The sequence below is a fragment of the Planococcus citri genome, chromosome 3, assembly GCF_950023065.1.
Source record: "Planococcus citri chromosome 3, ihPlaCitr1.1, whole genome shotgun sequence".
In the NCBI taxonomy this organism is placed as follows: Eukaryota; Metazoa; Arthropoda; class Insecta; order Hemiptera; family Pseudococcidae; genus Planococcus; species Planococcus citri.
The window spans coordinates 12,040,535-12,056,313 of record NC_088679.1 but is presented as its reverse complement, the minus strand read 5'-3'; positions in this window follow the sequence as shown (position 1 = coordinate 12,056,313).

Sequence of the window (15,779 nt, the reverse complement as noted above, 5' to 3'; positions counted from 1 at the left end):
AAAAAAATAAACTTATACCAATTTTGTTATGATCATTATTTTTCTTACACTAGACTATTAATGCAATTTTTAGTACTTAAACCGAAAGTTGTCGAGCTTCAAAAACTTTTTAAATTTTGGAGTAGGTAAGAAGAAAAATGATATCAACATTTTTTTTGAAGTAGTATGTAAGTATGTACCTGTTCATTTCCGCCTTCATTTTTTCATCCGCGATTTTTTGAAATTAAAAATCATTTGTGGCCCCTTCAATTTGCAAGTTGGGCAAAAAGTCATATTACATGGTATCATTTTTCAAAGTACTACCGACAGTGAAAATAGGATTTGGGCTCTTAGATTTAGAAAACGTATTCTGTCCCTTGAATTTTAAAAATAGGCAACTTGTCGATTACGTTTTTTTTTTCACTCGTACCCGGTTACATCCAAATCTGAAGTTTGTATCACCACTCCCCAGACACCTTCATGATCCGTGAAAGATGTGAAAATTCGATCTCATTTGAAATATGTAGAAAGCGAACCTTCTATTTTCACTTCATTTTAGAGCTTTAAAATTCCTAGATTGAACATAAAATTACCTGGGTATTTGACTGATTTGAGGCCTCCATCTGATTTTTGGATTTTTTTTATTCAATGTTGAAAATAATGATGAGAAACAAGACGTTAAAGAACAGATTAAAAAACCAACGCATCAGGTACGCTTTACAGTCCTTCCTAAAAAGCTCGTATTTTATGTGTACAAAAAATCGATTAACGATGTTGATGATGATGAATGTAGGTAAGTTCATGCTTTCAAATATGGTTGAAAATTATTTTAATTAGAATATTATTTTGTGGGTACTTATTTATTTAATAATTGATAACCCAGTTTTTTGGTATCATCCTTCTTCATTTTAGGTCACATTTGGTTGTTTTCACCCCCCCCCCCACCGAAAAAAAAACAGTAAGAGACCTTTTGTTTCAGTTGTTTTCATTTTAGTCTTCTTTTAGTCAGGCCTTTTTATGTATTTCCTTTCCGGGGGGGGGGGCACTAAATTAAAGTTGCAAGTCCCTAATTGGCATAAGGTGCACCGGGGCAAGTCAGAATGATTTTTCGCAATTTCAACTTTGACCAGCTGTTACTCCCCTTCTAATGAACCAATATGGATCAAATTTATTATGTAGGTTCCCATAAGGGTTCTTAACCTATGGTGAAAATTTGAGCGCGATTGACACAGTAGCTTTCGCTCAGTGGAATAAAATATAAACTGTTTTGACTTCCCCCAATTGGGGGAAGTCGGGGGAAGTCAGAACAGGCTAAACTTTGCAGAGGTGTAGATCACAAACGGAGCGTCCTAGAAAAATTGCATGTAAACAAAATTGTACAGAATTTAATTCTCTTTGAGATTACTCTCATCAGATTTTCACTAGGACGCACGGTTCGTCCGCTATATGCAAAAAACTAAGAAATAGAAAGTCTGTATTTTAGAACAAATTCAAAACAAGTTCAAAACAACAACAAAATATAATTGAACCAAAGACATCTAAAATGAAGCTGAATCGCGAAAATTTTTATGCCGTGATGAAGTAGGGGTAGTACCCTCAAGTCACCTTTAGTGGCATTTCGCCAGATATAAACCTCTAGGCGCTAGAGTAAGTTTTCTAACTTACCCCGAATTCCAACTTCCCCCAGTGCACCTTACCTCCTCCTGTCACTGTGTTTTGAGAAAATAATCGAGTACCTAAATTATTTTTTTATTGTGAAAAAAATGAAATATTTTTGGAAATATAAAAAAGTAACTTTCGTTTTAATTTAAGTAATGTTCCATAATTCAAAAATGTCAATATGGCAACCTTGATAGATTTTGTATTTGGATAATTTTGACCTAAAAAAAAATTCTAAATTTTTGGAAAAAGTGCTAAAATTTATCTATTTTTTATCTTTTTCAAATAATTTCATTTTTTTTCTTTAGTTTTTATGGCAATTTTTTTGTTATTTTCAAACTTTCCTTGGGGGGACTGCGTCTCCCCCGTCCCCACATAAAAATTCCTGGTTTTAGTTATGTACTGTACCTAAATAAGATAGGTATTTATTTTGCCTTTATTATTTTTTTTTGAAATTTTTTTTTCTGAAAAATTTTCAATACAATTTATACAATGTGAAAAAATTACACTAGCTATTCATTTTAAAGGTCATTTTATTGTAGTTTTCAAAAGTGGGCTGTGAAGGTCTAACCTTATCGTTTTCCAAAAATTTTCCACCAAAATGTATGATTTAGGTACAATGGTACATAGTAAGTAGGTAGGTACTTTGAAAGCCCCTCTTGAAAAAAATTTTCGTCAATTTTAAGAGCACAGTTCGGTGATGAAAAAAAATTCTACAGACTATCCACTCTTTCCCCTACATTCTTATATAAATGCCATGATAGGCAGGATCGAATCGACCGGGGGCGAAGGGCTCTGCCCCCTGGCAATTTTCGAAGTTAGCAAAAGTTGGCAATTCTGATTGTTCAATGATGAACTGACATCTCTGAAATTCGTAAATTGTGTTTAAAATTGCTAAAAACCACTATTTTTCAAACAAAATTTCTCAAAAAATATTCGCCCTCGCTTCGCTCTTAATCTTCTCTTATAATATTTTTCTGAATTTCAAAAACCATCTTCAAATTCAAAATCACGTTATATTTACTTGATCATTTTTCATCTACCTATATCATCTTACAATTTTTCTGGCTTCTTAACAAAAAATAATTTGCGTTCAACACAATAATTGCAAAGTTCGTACAAATTACTCACAACTTTTTCACATCTTTTGAAGGGTTCATCTAAAAGTACGTAGTAACCATAGGTTAGTTGTTGAAAAATTTGCCATTTGAAGCCGCCATTTTCAAGATCTCCTCCCCCACTCCTCCTAGTAAAATTTGGTTTGCTTCGCCCCTGATGATTGATTTCTTCCAAATTTTGAAATTTCAACTCCAAAAATTGAAAAGCTTTTGAAAACTGAGCTTTTAAAAAAAATCTGAAGTTGGATAAAATTCTTGGCAAATACATACATATCTACAAATTATCTATGAAAATTTTAAAACTGCTCATTTTAAAGATATCTACCTAATTTATAGAATGTTGAAGTTTTCATATTGGTGCGGACAGTTACTTCTGAAAGGTAGGGAGAGATGCGAGGGGGGATCTTTTGAAGACGACCTAGTCCCCATACACCTACACCAGGCATAATAAATGGCTCAGGCACAATATAAACTCTCCTCACAGGAGAACGAGTTTCAAACCAGGGTGCGAATAAGTATGCGAGATGAAACAATGAAAGCGCGAGCGAACCGTGAAGAAAAGTACTCCGAAGCTTTCTGGGTCGAGAAAGGAGATCGGTCCTGCGAACCAGGTTTTCAAGAAAGTACCTTCGTGCATTAACGTGGTAGGCATAATTTAGTACGTGTAAGCTAAAGAAAAGAAAACCCACGATGAAAAAAAACCACCACCGGCAGCATAAGGCAGTCGAGCGTTACCGTGTAAAAAGAGTAAGGCACCATGGCATGGAAAATATACTCTATATATATAAGAAGAAAAAGCTCGGGAGAAAGTTCTCAGATATACAAGAGCATGCAGGAGAGGAGAGGTCAGAAAGAGAGTACTGGAGAGTTGGCGAATGAACCTCGATAGTCCGCTCTCTCTCCCTCGCTGTGCTTTCGGGGGATTTTCTTTCTCTGTCGGCCTGGTACCGTATCGATAGGTTGTAGTTGGTAAAATTTTGTGTTGTGCGAGCATATTTCGGGGGTAAAATTCCGGCTGAATAATATCGGGTGTAACTTTTACCCCTGGAAGTTTTAATTTAGTTCATTTAAAGTTAGTCCTTAGGTTGCGTCGTTTTTTCTTTTTCTCACTACGCTGCCGACGTTGATGCTGTTACTGCTCCGTATTGTAACATTGTCGTCGTCGTCATTGTGGTACACGGATACGGTGCGGGTTGGAAAGTAGGTACCTACATACAACCAGAGCGAGAGAAAGAAAGAAAGAAAGACGGAAAAAGAACACGGGTAGAATAAAGGGTTTTTCTGTCGAGCTGCAGCTGCTCACTCTCTCTCTCTGCGTACGTATACTATATTCGTATACGTACACTGTACGAAAGAGCGAGAAAAATATAGAACGAAGAGATTGCTGCGCCGCGGCGCGAAACCATAGAGAAGGCAGCGTCGGCGACAGCGACGACGGCGGCGTTAGCGGCGGCAGCCGACGACTTACGAAGGAAAATTCATTTTCTTTCTTAATGGAGGAAAATCCAATAAACCTGTAAACTCTGCGCTATACCGCTCGTCCACCGTCTCATTTATTTTCCCTTTTATATTCTTTCAACCTCTCTTTATTATTCTTCCCTCCTACTTTCTTTCTTCCGACTCTTTCTAACGAAACGCCAGCTATCGTTTACCATCTTTCTCGCACTTTTTAATTTTCTTCTGAGTGACGCGGCCATTTTGAAAGTTCTTAATATTTAGCTATGAAAACTCCAAAGAGGGTAGTAAAAGTAAAATGAGATACATTAATTATTCGTAAGACGTTGAGCTGCTCGCTAAACCCGCTCCTACACCTTCTCTACCACCAACCTCAGCGCCCTCCACGACCACCCCACCGCACCGTCGTTCACAGCTCGCACAGCTCACGTCCTCCCTGCTTCGAACGTCGTTACTGGCAAAATCTTCTTTTCTTATCCGAACCGGCAGTAATTTATCCTAACTAATTTAATACTACTTTTTTTTTTACCCTCGTTTATTATTATTCATCTTCTCTTTTTACTAGCTCGCTTTTTTTTTTCTCTTACCCTGGTTTTTAGCTCACGGTTTGGTTCGTGTTCTCGTTTCTATCGAATATGTACGTAGGTAGGTATCTATAGGGTTGTATTTTCATCATTCTGATGAGAAGAGAGTTATATTGAGAGATTTCCCATTCTATTTAGTGTGTAATTGATACGATATTATTTAGTACCTATCGAAAAGTTATGCTCAAGTACGGTAGAAGAATTTGCTCGAATCAATTTTTTCGAACTTTTTTTTTTGTCCTTTACTTGCAGTTATGAAGACGAAACTTTATCACATTTGTTCAATCTTGATTGAGACGAAGTTTCGAATTAACTCGAATAATTAAAAGCTATTTGTCTGATAGAGTCCAAATTGTGAAAATTAATAATAGCACATTTTCTGAGACAGAACCTATTATACAAGAGGCACTACAAGGATCTATCTTAAGTCCACTGTTTTTCATTATTTATATCAATGATCTAGTTATCAACCTATTTTGGATATAGTCTTACAGAATTTGCTGATGATACAACAGCTCTACTAGAAATTAATGAAGGTGTTGACAGTGATCACATTCAGGGCATTACAAATAAGTTGATACCTTGATTCTCAGCAAACAAAATGGTACTAAATTTAAATAAAACACATTTCTTGGGATTTGGGAATAAGGTACCTCCCTCTATAACTGAAAATTACAGGATACTCGAATCAACTAAATTCTTGGGAGTTATAATAGATTCTGACTTGAAATGGAATAACCAAGTTGACCATTTAATCAAAAAACTCTCCACCTATACCTATTTGATAAGACAACTCAGAGAAATTACACACTCTCATACTTTAAAAATCGCATACTTTGGCCTATTTCACTCTAATCTGAGCTATGGAATAGCACTTTGGGGTGGTAATCACAGCCTACTCCATCGTGTACTTCTAATACAAAAAAGAGTTCTAAGAATAATGTTTCGAAAACATCCAAGAGAATCCTGTAAACCAGTCTTTATTGAAAATAACATACTGCCAGCTCCATGTGAGTACATTCTTCAATTATGTATTATGGTAAAGAATGGAATAATAAATCTCAAGGTACCTTCTCATACATATGAAACAAGATTTAGAAATTTGGTCATAAGTGAAAATTTAAGAACAAAAATTATGCAAAATAACATTGATTTCATGGCCTCAAAAATTTATAACAAAATACCACAGGAACTAAAAAATATAGCATCCAAAAAAATTTTAAAAATAAACTCAAATATTGGATACAGAGATATGCGTTCTACAGTGTTGAAGAAATGTTGCAGCTAGATTAATAAGTTGTTTTCTTACTATAATTTTATAATCTGTTGCCTCTTTAATTTTTTATCACTGTATTATTATTATAACAATTTTTTTTTTTATGCTATTTCATTCCAAACTTACTATTGTTCTCGCCAAAGGGGTATTTTACTGTGTTTTCATGAGCTGTATCTTACAATCTGTTGTTTTTTTTGTGATTTTCTGTTTTCCCCTTTTTTTATGCTCATTTCAAACATTATTCTCACAAAATAGTAATTCTGAACATTTTATATAATTTAATGGGTATGATTTATCGTTACGACAGAATAGGTGAATCGCACGACAGAAAAGGTGGTCTAAATGACAGGCCCGACAAATAAAAGAAATGCCCGACCAAAAAAGAAATTGAATGACAGAAAAAAAAGTTGAACGACAATGAAATGTTTGCAGGACAGATGAAAAATGTCCACGACAAATAAAAAATTGAACGACAGTTGAAAAAAATTCAACGACAATTCACGTCAGAAATATCCATCAACACGTCTATTTTTAATTTTTTTTTAATCCATCAACACGCCTACTTTTACCAAAAAAGTTACAAATCGAATAAAATGAAAAAAAAAATAGAAATTTTCATAAAATGATAGGAGGGTAATTCTCAAACAGTGATAAATTTTGTGTACACAGCAAATTTCTCAACGGTTTTGGCCTAATTATTTTTATTTTATTTTAGAGATTTTTAGCTTTTCTTTCATTAGTGTACATTCGGTTTTATACCCCAAATGTCCTTCGACTTGTGTGTCAAGCGCCATGTTTTTGAAAATGAATGATATATAAAGTGTAATGATCTTCATTTTTTTTTGTTGAAAAAATTGACGAATTCTCATTATCATAGAACGCAAAGGTACCTACTGTATTATTGTGCGAATTGCAATCTCAATAAGTCCATAGGAACCTCACATTTTACGTTTGAAAATTGTCACACAGTTTTTGCACTAATTTCAGAGCAATTTTTAAGTAAGTATTTTTGCTAGCTTCCCAAACCAACATTTTATTTATCGCTTTTTCGTGTGTTTTCAGATTTGCAATTGGATAAATTGTTCTGTCGTTTAAAATTTTATTCTGTCGCTTAGACATCCTTTTTTGTCGGGAGGACTTGTCGTGATCAATAATTAAAAATAGTCGCTCTGACTCATTATTTTGTCGTTGAAAACCTGTCGTTGTAAAGACCTAACTTGTCGCTACCATAGCATTTATTGTCGTTTGCTGGTGTCGTTCAAACACCCTTTTCTGTCGTGCGATTATATATTTCCCTAATTTAATTACCTATCTGTATTTTCAACTCACTTTCTTCTCCCTCCGACGTACTTTGTTAATATGTTATAATTAATCTAGTTTATTGACATTGTAAATACAGCTAAAGCTGTCTACTGCAATGAATGAATGATTTGAATTGAATTGAATTTTTTTTTTTTTTTTTTAAATCAGTGTAGGTCATTTGAAATTTGGGGAATAAGGTCAGTATGCCTAATTGAGAACATTTACAGCAATTTTGGAAAAACATAAAAATTAGACGATTCTCATGAGAGGATACCTTCAAATTACTGAGTGTTTGAAGTACTCATTTGAAAGGGCTACTTATTTCTTATCAAATCGTACCTACACTCTTAGCAAGAGGTTTGTTCGTTTTGTTTACATTTCTTACCGGGGTTTCGCCCCGCACTACCCCGCGGAACCAACAAACGGGTTAGCGCATGTGTTGCATGGGGCAAAACCCGGGTTTTGCCCCGCGCTACCACGCTCAACACGTTTGTTGGCTGCGCGGGGGAGTGCGGGACGAAACCCGGGTAAGAAAGGTAAACAAAACGAACAAACCTAGGGATTGATTTCTTTTTTCAATTCAACAGCAAGTAATTTTCAAAAATGGTTTTTAAATTCACAACTATCTTGGTTGAAATTAATTCTACATTATATCACTTAGGCTGAGAGAGGAATGATTTTAAAATTTTCAAGAATTCAAAATTAATCGAAAATTGAAAAATCATTATGGGTGGATGAAAATTGAAACGTTGACAGTATTTACAAGTTTTGGAAGGGCTCTGTTTGTCTTTTTTTAAATCCGAATTTTACAGAATTTGGAATTTTTGCACAGAGCAAAAATCCGCGAATACGCGAGATTGTCACCGCAACCTTCCCTGCAAAAATCAAGCATCTCAAGGAATTAATGCTGATTGCAAGACAGTTTTTGCACTTTGCCTATTAGCCGCGCATGGTCGCTTTGTTACTTCTGAATTTTTCTTCGAGACCGTTTTAAAATTCTGACATTGTACAATATGTAGGTAGCTTTAGCTTTATTCATTCAACAGTTCAGCCTCCGACCATTATCGAAAAGTTTCACAATTAAAAATTTCTATCTTTGTTTCTTGAAAAAATATGAAAATAAATACCTTAATTTGAGCTGTTTGCGCTGAGATTCCATGGTTAACTCAAATTAGAAAAATGTACATATGAAAGTTGCAGGTTTGAAACTTACATTCAACGGGTCAAAATAAAATCAATGAGTACCATTCCCCGTATGGCAGCCAGGGGGCAACTGAGAACACCGTTCTTCTTCTGCGTGGAAATTTAAATTAAAAATGCAAAAATACTTACACGTTATTTCTTTTCTTATGTCCGAAATTTTTAAAATGTCATCACCTAGTTTCTGTAACCAATTTTTATCTTGAGGAATAAAATTTTCCAGATTGCAAGAGAGTTTTTGCGCTGTGCCTATTGACCACACGGTCGCTTTGTCACTTCTGAATTTTTTTCAAAATTGTTTCACCAGTTCTACCTATTTATTTTAATAAATTGAATAAGTAGGTTACCTAATTGGTTTGCGAAAAGTTCGTAAGAATTGATCCATTTTCTTTTGAATTAGGTATTTTACATTAATTAGGTAAATAGGTAGATACCTAAGAAGCCAAAACATCAAAAGATGGCGTTTCCGAAACTGGGGAAATATTTTGGAATGCAGTTGTGCCAATCTTTTGTGGTCATTGTTGCGAAATTTCAAAAATCGAGAAAAACAACTTAAAAATTTTTTAATACATACCTACCTATTTTCAGTTTTTCAAAATTCGCAATAATGATCGAAAAATTGGAACCACTGCATTCCAAAATATTTCCCTGGTTTCAGAAATGATCCCTTTCGATGTTTTAACTTAGATACTTGATGTGAAATAAGTATATTTCAGGGGAAAAAAACCTTCAAAACAGGACTTTAGCTGAAAATGAGCGATTTGACAATTCTCAACCGCTCAGTGGAACCCTGAAAAAAGTGGTCTTAGATTTTGGTCTTGAGAAGCTTAACACACACGTTTTTCCAAGAAAATACGATTGAAATAATTTCCACAATTCCATAAACGACCTTTGGTAAAATGTACCATTCCTACAAGTTTGAAAAAATTCGTTTGGAAACTTCCGTGAACAAATTTACAACTGAACTTGCAATTTCGCTCCTTTAGAGGTGATGGATGAGATAGTGATCTGGAAATTTCATCACATGTGTCTTAGATCATATGGAGTAACTTCCACCAGTTAGTTTGTTCAATCTGAGGACATTGTCATTTTCACCAATTTCACCAGCTTATGCTCTTTCAGGTAGTCATGTTGGCAATAAACTAAATTGTAACAGTGATATAATGATGAATGGGGTTTCAAGTCATAAGAGTAAGATGACTTCATTTTTTTATAATTATTTTTGAAAATTTTCAAGTCACATCTAATTAATGCAACATTTTTTCCGAACACAGCTCAGCAATAGTATTGGAGATGAATTTTTTTGAAAAAGTAAACTGGAACCAAATACATATAAAAATATAATCTCTAATGCAGTTAATTATTATGGCTGGTTGCCTATATCTTGTGAATTGAAGGAGCCACGTGTTTTAAAAAACACTAATAATTTCAAAATCAATCATCAAAAATAACAAAATAATTGAATAATTTGAAATAGGTACATATGCCCATAACTCACAGTAGGTAATCGAGAGGACGATCAAAAAAATGTTATGACAAATTACCTATATCTTCAAAATTGAGGGGATCGATCGAACTTGATTCAAAATTTCAAAATTCGCCTTGCACGAAATATGGAAAATTTTGAATTTTCAACAATTTTTAAGATAGGCAATTTGTCATAATAACTTTTCTTATTCGTCTACTCAATTACCCAAAAATTTTCTCATTTTTGTCGAACTTTTAAAAATTGGTAAATTTTTGCCCAAAAATGGTGTACTTGTACCTATAGCTTCGCTTGTTTCTGAGAAAAATTTTGAAAAACCAAGTACCCACGTTTTTTTTTTACACAGATTTTGGCAATCTTTGAGAATCTGGATTTTGGCAGATTTATAATCTACAAGAATCTGCTAGGGTAGTAGCTTATGGAAATGGATTATGGATTTTACTGAGTTTACTTGAAAAGATAAGACTTTTAAGGCTTTGAAAGTTTGTTGTTGGAATCTAAAAAGTGTTTAAAAAAGAGATTCTAAAACCGTCCAGAAACCAGATTTTCGAGAATCCGCGTAAAAAAAATATTTACCGATTTATGTATTAGTATGTAGCATGCACATTGCAACATACTAATACATATTCCGGATTGCTGTCAGTAGCCTTTCAATTCAACAGCAAGTAATTTTTAAAAAATGGTTTCTAAATTCACAACAACCTGATTGAAATTAATTCTACATGATTTTACGTAGCCTATTTGTAGAAAGTAAAATACGAGTATGAGGTGCGTAGGTAATTGTAAGAGTTTTATAGGTATAATTCATTCCTCTGTATTTGTTTTTTTCTTTTTTAAATTTAAAATAAGGTAACAAAATAAGTTATTAATGAGACTGAAGTGACGTGGGTAAAATTCCCTGAAAATGGTGGATTTTCAGGTCATTTTAAAAATTGGTGGGAAAGAGATTTTCACAACGTTTGCCTCGAGAATTATTATTGAAAAAATCAAGTTGCCTCGAAGATATTATGTTTAGATCTACGAAAATATTGATTGCAGGAGATCATGTAAGTATCAATTCAGAAACAAATTTTCATAAGTTTTACTAGAAAATTATTTCACTTCAGAAATATGACCTATTCGTGGAAAATTTTATCACTTAGGCTGACAGAGGGATATTGATTTTAAAATTTTCAGGAATTCAAAATTAATTGAAAAATCAAGTCAGACTTTTATTTAAGCTCGACACCAATATGAATCGACCAGGAATCAAACATCTCAAGGAATTAAAATGCTGATTGCAAGAGAGTTTTTGCTCTTCGCCTATTGGCCACATGGACGCTTTGTAATGCAACATTCTTTCTAAACACAACTCAGCAAAAATAGTATCACAGATGAATTTTATTTAAAAAAGTGAACTGGAGCGAAACATAAAAATTACATACTCATACTATGTATATAATTCCTAATGCAATCAATTATTATGACTGGTTGCCTATCTTGTGAATTGAAGAAGCCACGTCCTTTGCAAAACTTGAAATTTAACAATTTCGTTTAAAAAACATCAAAAATAAGAAAATGTTTGAATAATTCAAATGATGCCCATAAATCACACTAGGTACACGAGAGTAGATACGAATAAAAAATGTTATTATGACAAATTGCCTGTCTTCAAAATTGAAGGCCCAAACGCGATTTGAAAATTTGAAATACTCAAAATTAGAAGCATCCCAAATTTTTAAATTTTGAAGATGGGCAATTTGTCATAATAACATTTTTTGTTCGTCTACTCGAGAGTACCTATATTATCTTGCGATTCAAACATTTTCTTATTTTTGACGACTTCTTCAAAATTGGCAAATTTTGAGTTCTGCGAAGCACATGGCTCTTTCAATTCACAAGATACGAGTTTGGCAGCTAGTAATAATAACGTTTTTTGTTTGTTTTCTCGAGTTCTTACTATCTACAGTTGAAGTGTGGCAGACGATTTCCGGAACACCCGGAATAGGTACATGATAGGTCTACAGTCTACACTCCCTCATCATTACAGAGTAATTCGCCCCAAAAGTATCGAATAATCGCGATTTTCATAATGCGATAAAGTTTATCAAAATCAACCAATTGAGTGAGTTTTTCAATGTTTCAATGTTTTTTCAACTCCCTGAAATTATTCTTTGGAAAAAAAAATGTAGTCCACTTCACTCCTAGGTTCGTTCCGGCAACGTCGTCAATTTTACGAAGAAATTTTAACGTTGTTAAAACAACGAAATACTACTGGTCATCAATAATTATGTAGGCCTACATACTACACATATAAGTATTGGACTTCTTATGTTACATCGCGAGGAATAAAATTTCCCAGATTGCAAGAGAGTTTTTGCTCTTTGCCTACTGAGGACACGGTTTCTTTATCGCTTCTGAATTTGTTTGGAAATTGTTTCAACAGTTCTACCAATTTATTTAAATAAATTGAATAAGTACCTAATTGTTTTGCAAAAAGTCCGTAAGGATTGATCCATTTTCTTTTGAAGTAAGTATTATACATTAATTATGCATGTAAGTAGATATACCTAAGCCAAAACATCGAAAGATGGCGTTTCCGAAACTGGGGAAATATTTTGGAATGCAGATTGTGCCTATCTTTTGATCATTGTTGCGAAATTTCAAAAATCGAGAAAAACAACCTGGAAATTTTCTAATACCTATTTTCAGTTTTTAAAAATTTGCAATAATGATAGAACAATTGGACACACTGTATTCCAAAATATTTCCCTAGTTTCAGAAATGATCGCTTTTGATGTTTTAGCTTGGATACATACTTAATGTGAAACATTTCAGAGAAAAAAACTTTCAAAACAGGACTTCAGCTAAAAACGAGCGATTTGACAATTCTCAACCACTCAGTGGAACCCTAAAAAAGTGGTCTTAGATTTTGGTTGAGAACAAGCTTAACACACACGTTTTTCCAAGAAAATACGATTGAAAGGATTTCCACAAATTCCATAAACGACCTTTGGTAGAATGTACCATTCCTACAAGTTTGAAAAAGTTCGTTTGGAAACTTCCGTGAACAAATTTACTACTGAACTTGCAATTTCGCTCTTTTACAGGGGATGAATGAGATATTGATCTGGAAATTTCATCACATGTGTTTTAGATCATATGGAATAACTTCCACCAGTTAGTTTGTTCAAAATCTGAGGACATTGTCATTTCACCAATTTTAGTACCTAGCTTATTCTCTTTCAAGTAGTCAGGTTGGTAATAAGCTAAAATATAAGAGTTCAACTGTGATAATACTGATACATAATGATGAAATGGGTTTCAAGTGATAAGAGTAAGATGACTTCATTTTTTATAATTATCTAAGAACTATCAAAAGTATTTATTCACATTAATTGTCACTAGCCTTTCAATTCAACTGCAAGTAATTTTCAAAAAATGGTTTCTAAATTCACAAATACCTGGTTGAAGTTAATTCTACATTTAGGTACGTATATATTTGTAGAAAGTAAAATACGAGTATGAGGTACGTAGGTAATTGTAAGAGTTTTATGATTAATTCCTCTGTATTTGTTTTTTTCTTTTTTAAATTTTAAATCAAGTTATCCAATAAGTTATAATTGAGACTGAAGTGACGTGGGTAAAATTCCCTGAACCTGAAATGGTGGATTTTCAGGTCATTTTAAAAATTTGCGGGAAAGAGATTTTCAACAGCCAAAATTTATTTTCACAACGTTAGTCTCGAGAATTATTGAAAAAATCAAGTTGCCTCGAAGATATTATGTTTAGATCTACGAAAATATTGATTGCAGGAGATCAATAAGTATCAATTCGGAAACAAATTATCATCAGTTTTACTAGAAAATTATTCCACTTGAAAAATATGACCTAACTATTTGTGGAAAATTTTATCACTTAGGCCGACAGAGGGATTGATAAATTTTTGCCTCAACAATGGTGTTTTTCTTTAATTTATAAGTAGTAAGGAAAATGTTTGCAATATTAATTAAAGTGACTTCAATAAAACCGATAGTGCTCAAATGGAAGAACAAAAATCTTACCGTAACAAATTGCCTATCTTAAAAATTGAAGGCGCAATTAATACGAGTTGAAAATTTAAAATCGTCAAAATTAGAAGCATCCCAAATTTAGAAATTCTGAATTAAGTTTGCACCTTCAATTTTGAAGATGGGCAATTTTTCATGATAACATTTTTTGTTCGTCTACTCGAGTTATTTTGTATGCTTATGAGCGTCATCATTCAAATGATTCAAACATTTTCTGATTTTCGACAATTCTTTCAAAAGTAGCAAATTTTGAGTTATGCAAAGCACTTGGCTCATTCAATTCACAACGTGTTCTGTTTGTCTCCTGTCTCCGCGAGTACTACCTAGATATCTACAATTAAATTGTGGCAGACCATTTCCGGAACACCCATGCATACATGATATGCCTACAACTTTTCATTTTCACTACAAAGTAATAATTAGCTCCAATAGTGCGGAGTAATCGTGATTTTCAAAGCGCGATAAAAATGACTCGCTATTAGTTAAATCTCGAGGAATCAAATTGTCGTGATGATTGCAACGGAGTTTCTGCTCTTTGCCTATTGGCCACACGGTCGCTTCGTCGTTCTGAATATTTTTTCGAAATGGTCTCAAGTTTTGACATTCTCGTACCCATCATAACTTCGCCCATTCAACAGTTTGCCCTTCGACCATGACCAAGGTCAAAAAGTTTCACAATTGACAATTTCTTTACAATTTTTCTGAAACTTGTTTGGTGGGAGCTAGAGCGAAAAATCACGATTTTTTCAAAAATGCTCCCTCTTTGAAGATCTGTGTCTCCTCATGGGAGCACCTCCGGAGCTAAAATCTTTTCTGAGTGATTTTCAACTAAAAATGAAGATTTCCATTAAATTGGTAAAATCCTGCAGCATTTCTTTTCGAGATCCTCCTTACTTACACCTATATAGGTATGTAGATGAGATAAGTATTATTTTTTTTAATAATTGTACATCTGAAAGAAGAAAAAACTCATCAAACTTTTAATAGATTGTAACATTTTTACAAGTTTGAAAAAGTTTGGTTCAGTTGGAAACTTCCGAGAAGAAATTCTGAACTCAACTTGCAATTACACCCATTTAGAGGTGATGGGTGAAATGACGATCTGGAAATTTTATCACATGTCTTTTAGACTATTTGGAATCACTTTCACCAGTTAGTTTCTTCAAAATCTGAGGACATTGTCATTTCACCAATTTCACCAGATTATTTATAATATTAGAGGTGAATGGGGTTTCAAGTCGTTAAGAGTAAGATGAATTTATTTTTAAAAATTATTTCTGAAAATTTTCAAGGCACATCTAATTAATGCAACAATTTTTCTGAACACAGCTCAGCAATAGTATCGCAGATATATTTTGTTTAAAAAGTAAACTGGAACGAAACATGAAAATATAATTCCTAACGCAATTAATTCTACATTGTGAATTGAAGAAGCCACGTGCTTTGAAAAACTTGATATTTACCTACTAAAGAAAAAAAAAATCAACAAAAATCAGAAAATGTTTGAATAATTTAAAATGCTCATAAGTCATAACTCACAGTAGGCATTCGAGAGGACGAACAAAAAATGTTATCATGAACAAAACTGCCTATTCAAAAATGAAGGGGCAAACTTAATTCAAAATTTCCAACGATAATGTTCACCAAAATCACCTAACTGAGTGAGTTTTT